Source organism: Balaenoptera ricei, chromosome 4 (assembly GCF_028023285.1).
Source record: "Balaenoptera ricei isolate mBalRic1 chromosome 4, mBalRic1.hap2, whole genome shotgun sequence".
In the NCBI taxonomy this organism is placed as follows: Eukaryota; Metazoa; Chordata; class Mammalia; order Artiodactyla; family Balaenopteridae; genus Balaenoptera; species Balaenoptera ricei.
This window is the reverse complement of record NC_082642.1, coordinates 152,976,321-152,997,361: the sequence shown is the minus strand read 5'-3', so window position 1 is coordinate 152,997,361 and position 21,041 is coordinate 152,976,321.

The following is a 21,041-nucleotide window of genomic DNA, read 5'->3' as shown; positions in this document are numbered from 1 at the left end:
TGTCCACAGGTCAGAGAATGGGTCTGATTGGAAGCTCTAAGCAGTTTGGAAGGACATGTGGGCATCTGGGCTTCCCTGTGGGGAGACTGAGAGGCTATCTGATTTTTTCACTGGGGTCCCCAACTATGAGTATCTATAAGTGTTTTAACTGGGGCCATTTAGTTTCTTTTTGGTCAAATCCTCCCATTTCTTTCCTGGGGAAAAAACACCTCATTCCAGTGTCCTGGGAACTGAGTGGGAGAACTTGGCTGCTCAGCATATAGATGTTCACTTAATTCTCCTACTTTCCATCCAGGGTCCTGCTCCCACCTTCTACTCTGCCTGTTGTCTCTGAGTTCAGGGCCTCTATAAATGGAAGACTTGGAGACAGAAGCATTTCAAAAAGAAGCATACTTTAAAAAGATCTGTAAAGAGTCTCCAGGGGCTAGAAGGAATAGATCATCAAATAAAAATACAACAGGTATCTAAAGGAAAAAAAAATCCACAAAATTAACAAGGTTACTGAGATTACAGTTAGTCTGTGCATGGCAGAAAAACAGCAAATTCATCACATGATTGTCATATCCACAAAGGTCCTGATAAATCTCCAAACAGCAGCATTGCCAAAGTCTGGAATAAAGTTGTTTTTGCTAGGGAGCTAGTAACTTACAGGAAGGGCTCAAGATTTCCTTCATTTTTCTGACCCTGTTTTGTCTGTTTGTCTCAGGTACGATGTGTTTTTTCCTTTCTGACTATGGGATGAGATGTGCATGATTACCCAAAATGAGATGCCATTTTGCTTCTACAGTTCCACCTGGTGGTCAAATTTCTGGTCCTGAGGCACATATTTAACCACATGAGTTTGTTTTAATGATTTTTTAATTCAATATTTATTCATTTGATGTTTTGCTTTATTTAATTAGTAGTTTTATCTACATAGGTATAAAAAGAGGTGAATAATAATAATAACAATAATTATAATAGCAATACACTTCTTGTGTATGGTTAACAAAACTAGAATCATATGCTACTAAGACCCAGGAGTTAACTTTGCCTGTGAACTTCCTACTCATTCATGTCTGAAGAGTTTATTATTATCAGCTCATCTACTGAGAATAGGAACCAAGAACCAACCATTCATCTTTACCTGGTTTTGCCTGCAATGCCTATATCTGTAAGGACATCTCTTTCTCAAATTTGTCAATGCCTCATTGGCCCGTGATTCTGTGAGTTGACTGGGATAAGCTGGGTGGTTCTTCTGCTGCCCGGGGCTGCAGTCATCTTGGGGCTCGACTGGGCCGGGACATCTAAGCTGGCTCATCCACCTGTGACAAGAACCCCTGGGCAGGACTATCTCTGGTGGAGTGCCTTGGGATTGAGAAGGCATGAAGGGCTCTCGTCCTGAGAACCAGGCTCTGGAAGGGGACAGGAGGGAGGCAAAGCCAGAAGCCAGCTCCAAAGTGTTGGGTGGCAGGGACATCTAGACAGCTGAGCTGGCTGGAATGCTGGATAGCAGGGCCTTTCTTTCTTTCTCCATCGAGTCCCAGGGCTCCCCTCTCTCTGCTCTGGTTTCTCCATGGGCTCTTTTCAGCAGGTAGCTGCATATCTCACGAGGCAGCTCAAGGCTCCCAAAAGCATAAAAGCAGAATCTGCCAGGGCTTCTGAAGTCTTAGCCTTGACCTGGCACAGCATCATTCCTGCCATATTCTATTGGTTAAAACAACCACGGGCCAACCCAGATTCCAGAGGAGGGGAGATAAATAACATCTCTTAGTATGGAGAATGGAGAATGCAGAAAATCTTGGAATCATCTTTATTCTACCACACTAAACAAAATCTGTGTTAGTTGCCTGGGACTGCTGTAACAAATTACCACAAACTTGGTGGCTTGAAACAACAGAAATTTATTCTCTCACAGGTCCGGAGGACAGAATCCAAAATCAAGGTGTCAGCAGGGCTGCACTCCCTCCAAAGGCTCTAGAGGAGGATCCTTCCTTGTCCCTTCCAGCTTCAGATGGCTCCAGGCATTCCTTGGCTTGTGGCTGCATCACTCCAATCTCTGCCCCTGTCTTCACATGGCCTTCTTCCCTGTGTCTGTATCACTAATATCTTTCCCCTTTCTCTCTCTCTCTTTCTCCTTTTTCTTTGTAAGACACTAACAATTGAATTTAGGGCCCAGCCCAAATTCAGGATGATCTCATTCAAGAGCCTTATCTTGGGACTTCCCTGGCGCTCAGTGGTTAAGACCACGTTTCCTACGCAGGGAGCGAAGGTTCAATCCCTGGTCGGGAAACGAAGATCCCACATGCTGTGTGGCATGGCCTTAAGAAAAAATTCTTAACTTGATGACATTTGCAAAGACCCTATTTCCAAATAAGGTCGTATTCACAGGTACTGGGGATGAGGACTTGGATGCATCTTTTTGAGGGACAAAATTCAACCTGTAATGCAAGCATGACTCTTTTTATTTATCCTGCTTGGAATATGTTGAACTCTCTGGTGATGTGGCTACATGTTTTAAATAGTTCTGGAAAATTTAGTCATTCTCTTTTAAAATATCACCTTTCTTCCTTTCTCTCCAAATTTTCCTCCTGGGTTCCCAGTCATGTATGTACTAGTCCGGGGGCAATTTTTTTTTTTTTCTTTAAAAAGCCAGTGAGTAAATATTTTAGGCTTTGGAGGCCATATGGTCTCTGTCACAACTACTCAGCTCTATCGTATTGTAAAAAAAAGCCATAGGCAATACACAATCAAATGAGTGTGGTGGTTCCAATAAAACTTTATTTACAAAAACAGGTGGCTCGATGAATTTGACACACAGGCCATAGTTTGCCAAGCTCTTTGCTAGATCATCTTGTTCTTTTTCCATATCTTTTATACTTTTTCATATCTTTATCTCTTTCTCTCTGCTGTATTCTGGATAAGTTATTCAGATATATTTTCCTGTTCATGAATTCTCTCTTTAACAGTGTAATCTACTGTTTAACTTATCCATTGAGGGTTTTTTTCCATTGGTACAGAAACACTGGTTTTATTAAAAATAATCAATAATCTGTGTGAATTTTGCAAAGAATATAAAAAAGTGACTGACAAAGTACTAGATGCAAATTTAAATGAGAACTCCCTCCACTGGTGAATGATACATGAAAGGGTGACTTCTTCAGTATTTATATCCATTGCGCTTTTCTCCAACAGTTTTGTTACTAATTTTTAAACATTTGATTTGTTTTCCTCCCTGATTCTACCAATTGATGCCTAATGTTTTCCTGTTGTTTATTCATACATTATAAGTGTATGCATTCTTTAGATGTTTTATACTTCACAGTTCTGCATGCTGTTGCTACAGTAGAAACATCTGTAGTCCTTGGGGATCTACAGCTGCTGTTTCTTGTTTCTGTTAGCTTTTGTTCATAGTGACTTGCCTTCCCAAGTATTTGTTGATTTTTGTTCGTGAGGTTGTGCTTCATTTTAATTTGTGGGATTCCTGCAAACTAACTTGAGAAGCCTTTCCTCCAAAGAGGGTCTACATCTCCTTTTACCCATAGACGCGAAAGCCCCCTCTTTTCCATACAGTTCACCCCAGAATCCTTCAAAGATTTTTTTCTTAGAGTAAGAATCTCAGATTTCGGTCCCCCTACGGGATTCTACCTCAGGACAGCCCCACCGCCTCCCTGTTGCCATAGGTTCAGGCCAGTTCCCGCCACGCAGATACCTGGTTTCTGCAGCCCTGTCTCCCTCCTGGCCTCTCAGCCAGCTCATGGCCACTCCTGTCCTAGCTCTTGGTGATTCCTGCTCCGCTTCTGGACACAGAAACCTGGAGAACCCCACCTCCCTCCTTTCCTCCCTGTCCCCTCTCAGACTCAGCTTTCCTTTGTCTGCATGTCTGTCTGTCTATTTTGTGGCAGCTCTGGAGATCTCTTCCATCTCCAGAAATATGTCGTGTCTGAGATCTTGTTGTGAAGCAAGTCAGCCCCAAAGCACTAGTTTCTCAGGGTCTGGAGACAGTTCTTTTGTGAAACTCAACTGGACACAGACATATACACTTTGGTAACTTGTTTGGTGTCACTTTAGGTGGGAACAAACAGACTTATAAATGGAGGAGCTTTGGTGCCTACCCCACAGGTGGATGTGAGGATTAAATGAGATCATCTATAAGGAAGATCGTATCCCTGGACACAAGGTAGGCACTTAATACATTTAGTTCAACTGTAAAATGAGAAGCACAAGGGACCTTCACCAGGATTCAACCCTGCACGTGATTATTCACCTTCCCCTTATTTGTGTCTCCCTGTCCCATCCAATGGATTATCCTGCATTCCCACCATAACCCTTGCTCTGAGAAAATGCTAGGATAAATGTATACGTGAACCCTGCTTAAAAGTGTGGCCCCTTCCAGCGATATTAGTGTTTTGACCATGGGCAGGTCCAAAGGAAGGAAGCTCTAATTGTAGAATTTGGGACATTGACTTAGTTGTTTTGCAAGGTCAGAGGGGAGAGGCATTGGGGTTCTAAGCCTTGCTGGCTCCTCTGAAATCACACTGAGTGTTCATCGGCCACTTGCTTAATCTGACAATAGAGACTGCTACATTTGGAGAAAGGCCTGTAATTATTCCTGGCCTTATTAACATGAACCGCTGAAAGAACATGATGCAAAATCCTCCTACCTAGAAGCCCCCGCTGAGAAAACAACCAACCTACTACACACTTACATTTATTTAAATCTCTGGACAGAGTTGTTCTCTGCTGAGTTATAATGAGGAGTGAGTTTTCCGAGGGTGTGATTTATGAGCCTTTCACAGATGGGCTTTAAATGGGGCCACTGACAGTTCCACTCCAGCTATGGCTGGGCTGGGGGCTTTTTGGCCCAAAGGAGCCAAAAAGAGCTGGCGGGATGCCAGAGAGGGGCGGGGTGGGCGGGTCCCATTGCCACGGGCCAGGGGCATGCAGCCAACCCCGGCTCTTCCACTTGTGATCTGTTCCACTCGGCGATGCTGGATTATTCAGTTTTGTTTCTCTCGAGGAAGAAATAACACATGTTGACATGAAGATTGAAAGTGGGATCTCTCCTGTGCCCCAGTCGGCACCAGAAATGGAAACATTAGCCCTTTTTTCCTGCTCATGCTTCTCTCTCCCTAGAACTGTTTGGTGGTAAAGTTAGCGTTTCACTTGATTTTTTTTTTTTTTTCTTTCTCTCTACTGCATATTCCAACCAGGAGAGTGAGGATGGTATGGTCGATTGGAAAGTGCCCGCCCCCCTCAAGATATGTCGTCAGCCTAATCCCTGGAACCTGTGAATGAGACCTTGTTTGGAAAAAGGACTTTGCAGATGTGATTAAGTTGGGGATCCTGAGATGAGGCGATCATCCTGGATCATCCAGGCAGGCCCTAAACACCATCACAGGTGTCCTTACAGGAGGGATGCAGATGGAGATTAGGCAGATGCGCCGAGGAGACGTGATGCAAAGATGGAGGGATGCAGCCACAAGCCAAGGAGCGCGGAGAAGTGCCAGCAGCTACCAGAAGCTAGAAGAGGAAAGGAAGGCTTCTCCCCCAGAGCCTGGGGAGGGAGTACAGCCCTGCCAGTACCTTGATCTCAGACTTCTGGCCTCCAGAACTGTGAGAGAATAAATTTTGGTTGTTTTAAGCCATCCAGTTTGTGGTAATTTGTTACAGCAGTCCTAGGAAACGGATATAGCTGACTATGCCTCAAACACCCATTCCAGGAAATGGATACGGTTGTAGTTTACATCCCAGTGTGCAGTTCCGCACTGCTCTGCTGACGGGTGCCCGTCTGCTGGGGCAAGGCTTGTCCGGGAGCCCTAGAAAACGGAGCCTGCAGCAAAGCTTGTGTGCTAATACTTTTTTGGGTGGGGAGTGGTAGTGCAATCCCAAGGAAGCCAGAATGAGGGAGAAAGGGGAGTGAGGCAGAAAGGGAGGGAAGGAAACACAGGCAAATGGCCACAGTTTCTTAGGGGATACGGCTGCATGGCCCTGTGAGATATCTCAGCAGAGCCCGTATGTAACCACTCTACTTGGAACAGGCTGGGTGGGGGGGGTGGGAGGGGCCAGGAAGGGCAAGCAATTATCTGCTGTTCTCTCCTGGCAAAGATTGCCCTATCCTTCTAGATTGTAGCTTCTAGCAGTTGCTAGAGCCTTCATGGGTTGGGTCAGGCCAGACCCGGGTGCTGGAGCTATGGCAATTCCTACCTTGGGGGGCACAGTGGAGGCTGTGATAGGGTCTCACCCCTGGGGGAGGCTAAGAGGAGCTTGGTGATGGTGGGAATAGCACGAGACCACTCTGGGGCCATTCCAGCTAGAACTGCGGTCAGGAGGCTGGCAGGGATGGGTCGATCAGGGGACCCTGTAAACTGAGTCAGGTATCACGGAGGCTCTGGGCTGGTGGCCAGCATCAGTGTCTTCTTGCTTTACGGGCTTCCAGAAATGGGGGGGACCTAAAGGCTTACACACACCCTGACTAGGTCCCCAGTGCCTGTGATTCTGTTTGCCATCAATTTCCCACTCATTTCATTTTTTCTTCTGCTCCCCTGCTTGTCACCCGTGACTGCTTGGCCTTTTCTGTTTTCCTCTCACCCCTCTGTCTGCATAGATATCCTCTCCCGTCCTGTCTAAACGCATATCCAACCCTGCTCTCCCCGGGGGGTTCAAGATATCTCTCCTATTTCTGCATTTGATTAGACATCGTAAAGAGAAATTCCCTTTAGGTTTACAGCACATGGATACAGAGTTGGGAAGGAGAAAAAGATTCTTTAACAGACAAAACAGGCACCAGGGATGCTGTTCTCTTTAGACATGACAAGTGGAAGAAAAGACTCATTAGGGAGAAGAGACCTTAGGCAGTTGTCAAATTGAATTTTGTTGGATGAGGGATGGATCGAGGTCACGCATGTAGGTAACCCACGTGCATACAATCAAGCTGTGGGACCCCTCCTGGGGTCTCATGTTTGGTCCACAAAACCAGACATGAGGAATGGCCTCTTTGTGAAGACAAAACACTGAAGCCTGTAGGATGTGGAGGTGGGCAAGAGAGAAGGTGACCATGTCCCCAGCCCTGAACGGAGCCCTGGACGTCCCCTCTGCAGCCCAGTGGGGAATGAGTGAGGAGTGAGTATTTCCGTGCCTGGGAAAGAGGTTTGCACAATGCCGGGCACCAGGTCCCTGAGGGGAGGGGGCCTTGTAGACAGAGGCCACAGATTGGAAACCAGATTGGATGGATTGGAAACCAGACCCAGACAGAACAGGGGTGGAATTGTTGCTGGGTCATCAACACCAGGAAAAGGAATGACCAGAGTGGACAGCAAGGGGCAGAAGCTCCTGGAATCACCTAAGACTTAAGTGTGGAATTGACCTGAGAACCTGAATTATCTGGAGAGATACTTCAAAGTGACTTCATTTTAAATGGCAACTACCTGGACTTTACCTTGACTTGGCAAGATGAATATATCCTGCCACCAACAGAACTGAGGGCTTGCGAGCTAAGTGAAGTTACAGTAAAAGGAAAGTCTGTGCCCTGCCCTCCACCTGCAAACACAAACCAAGCCAGTGTCAGTGGGGATCTATACTCACTGCACAAGCCTGCTTCACAGCCCCTCGGAGCAGCTCTGTCCCGACGGCAGGCAGGTTGTTGGCTGGGTCTGAGGACCAGGGAGGCCAGAGGAAGTCCCGCGGGCTGAAGACTCGGGTTTTCACAGCGCCTTAGAGATAGCACAGTGGCAGGGAGCATGGGGTAATCCACGTGGCCACACAAAAAGCCCTGCATGATGGCAGCTGTGGGCAAGGTTGATGGCCACGGTCTTTGCAGAGATGGCTCTGTCGGGACCTGTGGTCGGCAGTTCTGTACCAAAGAGGATGACAGTGAATGTGTAATGGGCCCTTTTCTCTCCTCCTCAATCTAGCATTAATTGTATTGGGTACCCATTTAATTCAGACTTTGATAATACCAAAACGTGACTTTATCTTCAGGTGATCAAGCCATCAAAATGCCCCCTGCCCCCGGCCCTAACAGCTCTGGCCTGGGGGGCAGCTGGCTCATTTCACAACAGAAAGAGCACTAGTGGTTGATACACTGACTTCCGGGAGCCAGAGACCCTCTGTGAGACACTGAGAATTGACACGAATGATGTTTCTCACAAACACATTAGTACCTCTGGCTTTCAAATGTGTGCAGATGATGATGGAATTAAATACACATTTATTTCAGACCTTTTGGGAATTCACAGATCATTTTTTTTGTCATGGTAAATTCTCTTAACCAATGGGCACTCTCACCGTGACTTGTATCATATGAGTGTGTGATAGACGCTGTCAGTACCCCATCTGTGTCCCTCTGTGTGCTCTGGCTGACTTCCAGTTGCCTGAGGGCTCACTGGCGCCACCAGCCTTCAGGTCAGAAGTGCCAGGACATTTGCACCTGTTCCTGGTTGCCCACATCTTCTGACTCTCCAGAGTAGACGTATAAATACCCCAGCTCCCTCACCCCTTAGGTGGGATAATTTTGAGGTGTGTGTTCTGCAAGTTTCCCCAAGTTTCCCTGAGGAATTAAGGCCAGTTACCAACCATGAGAGCTGGTTCCACAGTTCACCTTTTATCTTTCCTTGTAACTCTTTCACTTCCTACCAGTGCTAAAATGATTCTAAGACCCAATTACAAAGTGTGTGTGTGTGTGTGTGTGTGTGTGTGTGTGTGGAGGGGTAGTTTCCACACCACCAAGCAATTCTCTGCTGCACCAGCTGGGTGTCTACAACTTAATTCTAACACTATCTGCCCAGAGATAACATCACATTCCACAGGCTGAGGGCTCAGTCCCACAAGACTGCTCCCATGTTACTTCAGAGGCCAATTGCCAGGGGTAGGTCCCCAGGTTACCTACAACTTCTGTCTGATTTGGCTACAGATCAGAGGTTCCCACAACCCCCCTCCTCATGTTTGATTAATTTGCTAGAGTGGCTCACAGAACTCAGGGAAACGCTTACTTACATTTACCAGTTTGTTAAAGAGTATGATAAAGGATACAGATGAACAGCCAGATGAAGAGAGGAGGGTAAGTGGGAAGGGTGGAGGGTTTCCATGCACTCTGCGAGTATCTCCACGTGTTCACCAACCCGGCGGCTCTCCGAAGCCTGTGCTTTTGGGATGTGGGGATTTTTATGGAGGCTTCATCACATGGGCATGATCAATCATTAACTCCATTTACAGCCCTTCTCCCTTCTCAAGAGACTGGGGGGAGGGGCTGAAAAATCCCAAGCTTCTAACCATGGTTTGTTCTTTCTGTGACCAGCCCCCATCCAGGAGCCCACCCAGAATCACCCGTTGGAACAAAAGACACTCCTATCACCCAGGAAATTACAAGGGTTTCAGGAGCTCTGAGCCAGGAATGGGGGTCAGAGACCAGTATACGTATTTTCTATTATCTCACAAGTGCTCTTTTAGCTCCAAAATAATAAACCATGTGCCTCCAAACCTGGTCTCAGGAACTGCCTCAGAAGAACCCAAACCAGACAGGAGATACCTGAGCAAATCTCCCCCCCCTTTTCATTGAGGTTTAAATTACATACAGTCAAGCACGCAAATATTAAGCAAACAACTCAACAACTATCTCTATTTGTATATCCCTCTGTAAATACCACTCAGATCAAACTACAGAGCATTTCTAACTCCCCAGCAGGCTCGTTCACCCACCCCACTGTCAATAACAGCCTGAAAAGTAACTACTCTTCTTGCTGTAGATCCGCTTTGCCTGGTTTTGAAATTCATATAAATGGAATCCCGTAGTATGTACTTTTTGGGGTATGACTTCTTTTGTCCAACATTATGTCTGTGAAATCTTTCTGCCTGTAGAAATAGTTTGCTGTTTTTTTACTACTGTTATATTCCACTGTGTGAATATCAGATAATTTAAAAATTCATTTCAACTCTTGGACATCTGGGTTGTTTTCTGCCTCAGGCTATTGTGAATAAAGCTGCTGCGAACCTCCTTGTGCACGTATGTTGGTACACCTGAGCACTTGCTTCCGCTGGGTGTATGTCCAGAAGGGGAATTGCCCGGACACAGAACATGCAGGTTTAGCTTGGGTAGATGCTGCCACACATTTTCCAACGTGGTTGTAATAATTTACATTTCCCACTAGTGACGTGAGAGTTCTAGTTGCTCCAATCTTTGGCAACACTTGATACTGTCAGTCCTTAAAATTTTAGCCATTCTGGTAGCTCTGTGCAAAAAAATTTGGCCATTCCTGGAGATATGACACAATCCCTGGCCATCTGTAATTTTCTCTGTGATCTTGGAAAAGGGAAAAACTCCCTGTAAACTCTATCTCTCCATCAGGAAATTGAGTAGATGACACTTGGCATCTCTGTCTACCCCAAAGATGCCTGGAGTTGCTGGGGGTTTTTTTGGTTTTATTTTTGGCTGCGTTGGGTCTTTGCCGCTGCACATGGGCCCTCTGTAGCTGTGGTGAGCAGGGCCCACTCCTCGCTGCAGGGCGCGGGCCTCTCACTGCGGTGGCTTCTCTTGTTGTGGAGCAGGGGCTCTAGGCGTGCAGGCTTCAGTAGTTGTGGCATGAGGGCTCAGTAGTTGTGGCTCACAGGCTCTAGAGCACAGGCTCAGTATTTGTGGCGCACGGGCTTTGTTGCTCCACAGCATGTGGGACCTTCCCGGACCAGGGATCGAACCCGTGTCTCCTGCATTGGCAGGCGGATTCTTAACCACTGCGCCACCAGGGTAGCCCCTGGAGTTGCTGGTTTAAGTAGGAGTTGCTGATTAGTAGTTGCTGATTAGAAGCCTTGGTGACCTTTTGACTATTCTGGCCTTCAGAACCTGTCCCTTCTCTGGATCTGTGTGTGGCCTTAGAGAGTCCTTCTTCCCAGCTATACTCTGGTGGCAGGACCATAGTTTAGACAGCCGGTGTCTTGCACAGCACCCAGTACAAGTAGGGCACTTAGCAGGTGTCCAACCACTACACATTGGGTCAGTCCTCTGGCTCATAGAGACCAAAGACTCTCCTTCAGGTTGGTTATCCTTGCTTCCCAGGTATCTGTTGCCTCCCCCAGTGATGCCACAGGTGGGGTCAGCATGACCGTACCAGGCAGAATCCAGTCAGGAAAACAGGACAGGGAGGGTTTTCAGAATAGAAGCTGGGAGGAAGGACCATGGCTTAAGGGCTCAGAGCCCTGAGGAGGGTCCTTGTCTGCTGGTGCTGCCCCCGGGAGTGGGTACAACGAGCCTGGTCCTGGGAGCGTGGAAGAGGCAGGAACCAACTGCTTCAGCAGGACTGAAGGGCGTGTGCTGACTTAGCACCATCAGGAACAGCCAGCAGGAAGGAGCGGGTCCCCAGTCCTGCTAGGAGCCTTGGGGTCGCCCACTGGCAGAGCCTGATAGAGCCCCACAGTGAAGAAGAAACAGAATCCACAGAGCCCTGTCGCAGCATCAAAAAGCGTAAAGGGAGGTGTAGAGCTGAGAGGAAAAGCTTAATAACTGGCACAGAGACCCAATTTCTACCGGGTCATTCATGGCGCCCACCTCCCTACACAGGACCTCCAGGCCATGCAGAGTCCTGGGCTATGGCTGGGTTTCCCCGAAGGAGGTACCATTCCGTGTCCCCCGCACCCCAGCCTCCTCGTGCCGTCTGCAGCCCATGGTCCACTAGAGGGACGTGCTTGCTCACGTCGCCCCTGCTGCTGCCTTCTGTGAAGGCGCGTGTCTGGGCCAAGGGTGCCCTCCTTGTGTGGCCCCAACCGCTGTCTCCAAGGAACCAGCGAGGGCGCTCATTTCCTGCAGGTGACAGAAAATGCCTCCTCTGCTAAGCTTGGCTGCAGTGTCACTGGGGCTGTAGCCGTCAGCTTTTGCTACTGGTATGTTGTGCTAACAGACAACCCCTAAAATGGTAGGTGCTTCCAGCAATAAAGGTTTACTGCTTGTGCACACTATTCTCACTCTGCCCCATGTCGTCCTCATCCTGGGACCCAAGCTGAAGATCCAGGGCCCGGCTTGCCTCCAGGACGAGCTGGTTCTGTGGCGGAAGGGGAGAAGCAAATGGCCTCACGGAGCAATGGCTCTTAAAGCTTCAGCTCGGAAGCGTCACCCATCCCTCACATTTCACTGGTCACGCCCAGTGTCAATGGGGTGAGGAGGTGTAACCCTTCCCCAGCGAGGGCAGCAAATACCTCACCTAATAACGCAATGGGGCCTTGAAGGCACACAACCCAGGCTCAGAATCTCACAGTCTCAACACGCCTCTCCACCGGAATGCAAACCAGCTCAGAAGACTGCGAGAGGTAGTTCTCTGCTGGGCCCTCCACTCTCCTCACCCTTCTCCTGTGCCTCTCTCCTGCAAGCCCCTACACAAAACTCCTCCCGCCCCCAGAGGCTAGAAAGTGCTCGTGCATGTTAACACATGGGGATCCAGGTGAGAAAACCGGTCCTCGCCAGTTTTGAAAGGGACCAAACTATGAATTCCACACTGCGAGTTTAGGAACGCCTTCCCCTCCAAGGCTACACCACACTTTGCAAATGCCATTAGGTGGGGTGGGGTAACCCCTACCCCCCCACCCCGTTCAGGGAGCATGTTTCCCACTTGCCTAGCCCTCAGCTGGGTCCAGTGCTCTGAGCCTCTCTGGTTTGATGGGTCAGAGAGGAAACTTCTAGTCTCCTGAAGGGGTGGGCAGAGATTCCGAGAGAGGGTGCACAGCACGCCATTCAGGTGCAGAACCCCAAATGTGCTCTGGAGGAAGGGACTTGCGGATCCCCCGCTCCTGTGCGGTCTTTCAACCAGTCCTCAGGTCTTCAGCACAACGTGTTACCCTCGCCTTCAGAAATAACTGCCGCTCCCGATTCTGGAGCCTATCCATGGCTCTGCAGGAATCGTTTTGCTTCTGATGAGGGCCCTCCCGCCACCTCCCTCCAGCAGGTAGGGTGCATCTCTCTCGCTGCTGCTAAGTCAGATACCATTTGCCCATTCACTTTGCATCTCACAAAACTCTTCTTTTCTTCTGATGCTTCTTCTCCTGACCTTTTTGTCCTTGGGAGACATTCCTTAGTTTTCCTGCCTTTTCTGCCATTTTACTGGGATGTGAGGAGAGTGCAGAGATAATCACGTGTGCGTTCCAGCCCTGATGTTCACCCAGAAGCCCATCTACAATACCTCCATGTCTAGGAAAACCCAGGCTGGCTCCTTGATGGAGGGGAGGCTTTCTTCCTAAGGGGCTTAAGGGCCAGGAGTGGGTCAGGGAGGGAGCAGTGGGGGTCCTGGAGGCCTGTTCTCCCTGGAGGCCGGGCAAAGTGCTAAGGTGCACACTTACCTAGGTCACACCCCTGTAGCTTCACAGGGGCCCAGAGAACCAAAGCAATCTCTGCAGCCCACAGCCAGTCGGCAAGGTGACAGAGCTGCATACTTGGTGGGAAAGAATGAGGCGGGGGCGTGGCCAGGGCCCACGAGGACTGGGCGTGGCCAGGGAGAACAAGTCAGCGCCTTCTGTGGAAAAGGGTTGCCCTCCAGCTTTGGTGTTAACTTCCACTCTTTCAGAAATCGCTGCAATTAATTAACAATTAATTTAATTAAATTAATTAATGTAAATTAAATGAAATTTCTCAAATATAAAATGCAATATACTTTTCCTTTCTTTCCTCCAACAATATACCAAAATTGTAGTCTTGCCCCTTTTTTTAATTCTAATATGCTAGTGCTTCCCCCACTCTGCGTGTGTGTGTGTGTGTGTGTGTGTGTGTGCGCGTGTGTGTATTTAAGGAAGAGAAAGGGTATTGGCTCTGGAAAAAGTAACTAGACGGACACCGAAGCCCAAACTCCCGTCCTTCGGAAGACTGGGGGGTGGCGGTTCTCTGCTGGGTTCTCCCTTTCATCTTCTTCCTCCAAAGCCCTCCGCCCCCGCCCCCAGCTTGGCCCCCTTCGTTCTCACCCACCCCAGGCTCTTTCACTTTCTCTCTGGCCTCCCCGCGTCTGCGCACGCGGGTCTCTACCAGAAAAACTCTTCTCTCCCTTCCCCCCTCCCTGGTGAACTCGGGCTCCTCCTGGAGCTCAGAGGCAGCTCCCAGGTCTGCAGCCGGGGAAGCCAGGCGGGGTGCGGGGCGGTCGCCGCCAAGGCTCCGCTCGCCCGGAATCGCCCCTCCTCTGCCTCCTGGCCCTGGTCCACATAACCGTTCTGACTCCCCCCGAGTCCATGGGCTCCGGGAAGGTAGGGACCCCTTTGCACTAGTCCCTGCAGGGTCCCTGGGCCACCGTAAGCGCTGCGCGAATACTCAGAGAATGAACCAAAGAATGAGGGGGTGGAATTTCATCATACTAATTCTGCATTTCCGCAGCTTGAGTCCCGCCTTTCAGATCATATTCAATTTCTCATCTGTTTCTTTATTAAAAAGTGTTATCATGGAAATTTACTTGGGCCATTGTCATTTCCTTTCAGTTGACTGGGTATTTTGGCACAAAAATAACTCTTTGAGTGAGCGATGAGCAAAGCCATTAGGTAAAATTAATTGGAGTAATTAAAAGCAAATCGTTTTCCTGGGAAAACTAGATTTTAAGAGCTGGTCCAGGGCAGCTCTGCTGGAGAGCCGCGCCCCTGGGGTTTTACCCCGCGCTGCTCCCGGCTTTGTTCCCCGGCTGCTGGTGGTTCTCACTGGTAGCCACTATTAGTGACGGTGACACATTAATTGAACCTCACTACTTCCAGGTGTGTGGCACACTCCGGGGTCACCAGTGCAGGGGGGGTTCATGTGTATTCAATTACGGCTTCGAGATGAAGGAATGCAACATGTCATACGTTAAAGTGTCAATTACCACCCCTTACGGGGCTGCCCGCAAACTAAACCAATCAGCCCCCTTCCCTGTGGAGCGTGTTGTTTGGGCTGGAAGCACTGTAAACCGTGTGCGTGTTGGGGAGAAACAGGGAGGAAACAGAGAACGGAGAGGGGAAAGACTAAAGGGCTGCAAAATTCGTCTTGAAAATACAGGCATTGTTCCCATTTGTTTCGAGATTGCACTATGGGATGTTGTAGGACATAGGATCGGAAGCCACGGCTCCATGGAGAAATTCACTCCAGAATACAGCCATCTCTGAGGGGCCCAGGGATGCTGATGAAATATCCACCACTATGTAAAGCTGAGTTACTGTAGGAGGCTAATTTATGACCTTTACATTTTAAATGTTTTTATTTAGCATTTACGAAAAGGAAGACGTGTGCTTACGAGCAAGTTTTGGCTCCGAAATATTAATCTAAAACTGTGCTAATTTGACAATCAAAACACGGAATTAATTTATGTAAGAAGAATTTTTTTTAAAAGAATATTTTCTGCCTGCTCTGGCTGTTGTGAACTGTAATCAAGCCGTTTCCCCTTTGGATTTATTCAGAAGAGCATAAGGCCATGACACCCTATGACTGCCCCATGAGACCCTCTTTGGGTGGAATTTTTCTTTCCTTCCTTCCTTTTTTTAAAAGGCATTTTTCTTAGAAGCCAGGAATGGTTATCATAATTAGTATTTATTACACCGTCTTCCTTCCCCAAACTCGCAGTGATCAATCATGTTTACCCCCTTCAGCACTGCCCTGTATGGAATAAGTATTATCCCCCTTTCTCATTGCAACAAAAAAGAGGGTTAACAGTCTCATTCAAGGTCACCTGACAAATTATTCCACATTAGAAACCACGATTGCTTAAGCGCCACGATTGCTTAGACAAACAAGCCATGTTTTTACTCTCAGTCCTTTCATTTTGGGGTGCTGGTAGCCCTCTTCCCTATGTTGACTTTGTGTCCATTCATCAGTCATCAAGTACTTGTTAAATACCTACTTTTAAATGTGTTAATTGTAGGAATAAGATTCTTTGGTTGAAGGAATACAGATCAAATTTGAAACCTCAAAACCACACTGAACTCTTATTACTAAGAAAAGAGGTCATTGTTGGTACCATTTAACTTAAGGCCCATTTCTCTTCCTTTTCCTCTCTTCCTGCATCTCTTCTTCTAGCACTTACCTCCTCAAGGCCTCTTGCTTACTTCTGTTGCTTTCTCTTCCAGAATTTGGACATTGGCTGTCAAATACGTTGAACTGTATGAAACTGATATTCAACCATTTTTGACTTACAAAACCGGTCATATGATTCAACCCAATGCAAGGCTGCTACACAGGTTTGCGGCGTTTGCAGTTACAGTCAAACTGCACAATACCTGGAAAAGAATTTTGAAAATGGCGTGATGCAACATCTAAGGTATATGGTTCTGTTTTTATTATTAAGGGAAGGATCTATTGGCTCCTGGATTTAATTGATAATTTACTTATGAGAGCCCTCAATTGGGATCTTCTAAAAGGAGCCACACTCTTCTCTCTTTTTGTGGGATGGTGAGTGGGGCCTGGCCAAGAAGGAGCACAGCTGGGCTTGTGCCCTTATGAATTCTTCCAGGGACAGAAGTAAGATGAAATCCCTGCAGTGGATCAGCCTACCTCAGAGAGAGAGCAAGAGAGAGAGAGCAGGTGTGCCCAGAGGGCAGGCCTTCCGCCTGTCCATCTGACTCACCTACCTTGTTTTGACCATATTTTCATCATTGCATGAGAGCAAAACTCTTTTCTATGTGACCACATCTGTATTAATTAGTTTAAAATAGCACAAGGCAAGGAAGAGAAAATGTTCTAATGCTTTGCCCTTGATTGGGTTTCTTGGCTGAGTCTGAGCAGCTAAAGAAGATTCAGCCCTAGACAAAGGGGCGGCTGGGAGCAGGGCTTTCTGGACTCTCCCACTGGGACTGCACAGAGCCCAGAGAGGTGAGCTGGTGTGTGGGGCCCACAACCTGGTGCCCCTGCTTTTCTGAGGACCTGGACTCCCAGGTGTAACTGGCGTGACCACGTGTCTTAATCAGCTTGGGCTGTTACGACAAAATGCCAGAGACTGGGTGGCTTAAACAACAGCAATTTATCTCTCACAGTTCTGGAGGCCAGAAGTGCTGGCTGGTTGGGTTCCTGGTGAGAGCCCATTTCCTGGACTGTAGAATGCTCCCTCCTTGCTGTGTCCTCATGAGGCAGAAAGAGAGAGAAAGCAAGCTCTCTTGTGACTCTTCTTAAAAGGGCACTAAAAAAATCAGGTACTTCTCTAAAATCTTGCTCTGTCACTGGCCTCACTTAGTATCTGTACTGCAGGAGGGATCCAGCCGGAGATAGTGCTGAAGAAGCACTGCCAGACTTTAAAAAACAACCTAATAAAAACTAATGGCATTATAGGACTTTCCTGGTGGCGCAGTGGTTGAGAATCTGCCTGCCAATGCAGGGGACACGGGTTCGAGCCCTGGTCCGGGAAGATCCCACATGCCACGGAGCAACTAAGCCCGTGCGCCACAACTACTGAGCCTGCGCTCTAGAGCCCGCGAGCCACAACTACTGAGGCCTGCGTGCCTAGAACCCGTGCTCCGCAACAGGAGAAGCCACTGCAGTGAGAAGCCCGCGCAATGCAATGAAGAGTAGCCCCCGCTCGCCTCAACTAGAGGAAGTCCATATGCAGCAACGAAGCCCCAATGCCGCCAAAACAAACAAACAAAAAAGGCACTAATCCTATTCAGGACAGCTCCACACTCATGACCTGATTACCTCCCTGAGGTCCTACTTCCAAATACCATCACGTTGGGGGTTAGACTTTCAACATATGAATCTGGGACAGAGAGGGGGAGACACAGACATTCAGTCCATAGCGCCATGTTAACCAGGCAGTTTAAGGAAATCAACTGAATGGACTAATGAACAATCTTGGCCTCTCTTTCACAGTCTCAATTCAGGAGACTTTTCCCCTGTTCTTCAACTTGTGCATCTTTAAAATAACCAGTCTTGGTCCAGGTTCCCTAGAAGAGCCAGCCTAAAGCAGAGATTCAGTACTAATGCTTTATTTGGGAGGTACAGTCTCAGGGCAGTGAGTGAGGGAAGGGGGATCCAAGGCAAGGAGGGTGGGAAGCAAGGCATCGAACCATGGAGGCAGAACTAGCTGCTCAGCAGATGTGCTCTTCAGCTCGGTGGCTTGTCACTGTGTCTAAGAGTAGTCCACTGCAGGGAGAGAGAGAGAGGACATCTATCATCGATCTGGCGTCTTCCCCTTGGTCCATGTTAACTCCCTTGGGGAGTTAACTCCCCTGTACGATCAACTGGCACATCCAGCTCCTTCCCAGCCAGACAGAAGTCAGAGCCCAGGCCCTGTGGTGTGCATTTCATCCTTTTTTGCTGAGTCCATAAGAATCAGGAGGAGCCAGAGACTCCGGGGGGCGTGGAGCTGGTTGGCCTCAGGCAGTAGAACCTCCAGGGCCCAAGGAAGCTGGTCTGCCTCTGAGGCCGAGCAAGCAGCCGGGGTGAGGGGGTGGGCTGGTGGGGTATGGGAGGTGTGGGAGAGGAAGAGAATGGTGAGCTGAGAGAGCCCGAGGGGTACATTAGGTGTGTCTAATACACATGCCCGTTCACATGTTGATGAATAAATAGTTATTAATGCCTCCTCGGCTCAGGGCCCACGAGGACGAATCACACCAGGGGCATAATCACACATGCAATTGGGGGATTCCACCCTGGCATAAGATATACACCTAAGGCCACAAATAAAGATTCACGGTATCCAGGGGAGGGGGGAACTTTGTTTAAAAAATGTTGGTGACATTCACAAGTTTACAAATGCTTATTAGCTTTATGAGTTTGAAGGTTTAGCGGCTAGAGCTCTCAAGGTGTTATTGAACCTGATTTTAACTAACAGAAATAAAGGCATTTCTAGATGTTGCTTCCTCTGTCACTGATTCAACAGAGATTTGCTGTTGAACTTACATAGAACTTACTATGGTGTGGCCACATGCTGGGTGCTTTCTTAAATTGTCTTATTCAGAACTCACCATGGTCCTGTGGAAAAAGCTTATAACCTCTTTTTCACACAAATTAGGTAACATGCCCAAGGTCATGGTCATGCAGCTTTCAGGTAGCAAAGCTGGGAATATTTTCCAGGTTTCTGACTTCAAGTCCATTGCTGTTTTACTGGCTGTGTGGTATAAGGAAGAGAACATGGGTGCAGTAAATGCCCAGTGGACAGTCAAGCCATTTGCGAGGGTGTGTTGAGTAAGGCGTCTGTGACTCAAGCACCATGAGGCGTGAGCCTCCGTGGCACACAGGTGATCCAAAGAATAGATGGATTAAAATCTAAATTGGTGCTGGCCTGTGCTTGACAATTTTTTTTTTTAAAGTAGATCACTGTTCTTAGGTTTTGTTTAATCAGCATTAAATGGGACTGTCGTGTTGAGATTTGGTAGCCCAGGTTTGCTTGATGGAGGTGAGTATGGGGTGAAGAGTGGTGTGGGGTGGCGTTAGCTTGCTGGAGGAACAGGGCTGGACAGGGACAAACCAGAGGTGATGGCACAGGATGAACTTGGAGCTGTCGTCTGTGAGGTCTGTTCTGCGACCTGGGAGGCCACATGGGGATGGAGAGCAGGGGCAGACAAACAGGGTTTCCTAAGACACCAAGAGTCATTGCAGGGAAGAGGGAGGCACCCATAAGGCCCAGACAAAGCTGAGCCCCAAACTGGGGTGGGGTAGAGGTGAGCAGGGGTTCAGGGAGTTTAGATATGCTTTGAAGACCTCCTTTCGAAATATCGTCCTGCCCTAGATGCTTCCCAGCTTCAAGAGTTAGAAGACGAATCTGAATAGGGATCAAAATACACAGAACAGGAGGCCCTTTGGGGGCGAATGGAGAGATATCAGGTTTGCAGAGGGGTCTTCGGTGCATGGTGCTTTGTGAACCAACCCAGGGCAGGAGGTCAAAGCGTTCGCAGCCTGCACTCCATCCCCCACCCTCCCTTCTTCAAAACAGGCATTTCTCTTGGTCAATCCTTATCAAATCCAATACTTGTTTTGTCCTAGACAGGGACGCAAGCGTTCTCATATCAACCACATTACGAAGAGCAAGGAACTCCAGTCCATCCAAGTGCATTTGGAATGTCGTTTCTGACTCATTGGAATTCCCCAGGGACTTGGGCAGGAGAGGGGGATAGAATCGGGAGAGAAACTCATGACGCCACTTTATCCCTTGCCCTGAGGATAACCCACTTCCAGAGCGCTGGATTTTATTTGCGACTTGCTTCTTCTCTTTCTCGCTTCCCCAGAAGGTGCTCTGGGCACGTCCCCATCGCCCCAGGCTGGCTCAAGATCAAGCCTGGAGTCGGGACACCCCTCCTTTCAGAATCACAGAGCCCCTTCCTTGGAGGCCACTCCCCCTTGACAAATAAAACCAGGGCATGGAGATCATTACGACGCACATTATTAGGCAAAATTGGATTAATTAACCTCGTCTGGCCTCTCAGCTTGGGAGACAGAAAAAAACTGAGGTCTAGTTCAAATGCAGCATTTTGAAAATGTCAGCCATGACTCGCTGATAAATATTTATAAATATATATGCCACATATCAACAGGGTGGCCAGGGTATTTTTACATGTAAGTACACAAAGGCACTCTGTTGTTAACATGCATTCAAAGCAGCAGCCTTGAAAGGGCCATTATAGCTTGCACTATGAATGTTTATTAAGAATAATATGCAAAACGGGGCTCCATCTGAATGGGCCCATTGATTGGGTATCAGAGAGGCCAGAGCTGGGATGGCGGATCGTCAGGAATGATAATAATGTCCCTAATAGAACTTGCCCCAGCCTGAGGGAGTGGTGTGATGTGTCAGAGGCCCTGGCCACTTCTGGTTGTGGGTGTTTGTTCTGGAAACATTGACTTAAGGCTCAAGCGGGTCCTTAAACCACGGCGCTCAGGCCTTGAGTCATGGAGCCATGTGAAGGATTTTCCCTCTTGAATTGAGTTCCAAGTAGTAATTGGAGTTTTTGATGTGCATCCCAACCAAATCCCTTCCTCCTCCCCATGCTCTGAGTAGGAAACACTTCCTGCGGATTTTTCCACGTCGGTCCCTTTCCAGCCTCTCTCCTGCTTTTTTTAGTCGAGTCCCTTTCAGCTTAATGCCCTCTGGGCATCCCAGGATCCCTTCTGTGTTTTAGCGGACTCTTCATTTATTCAGCCAATATTCACTGAGTGC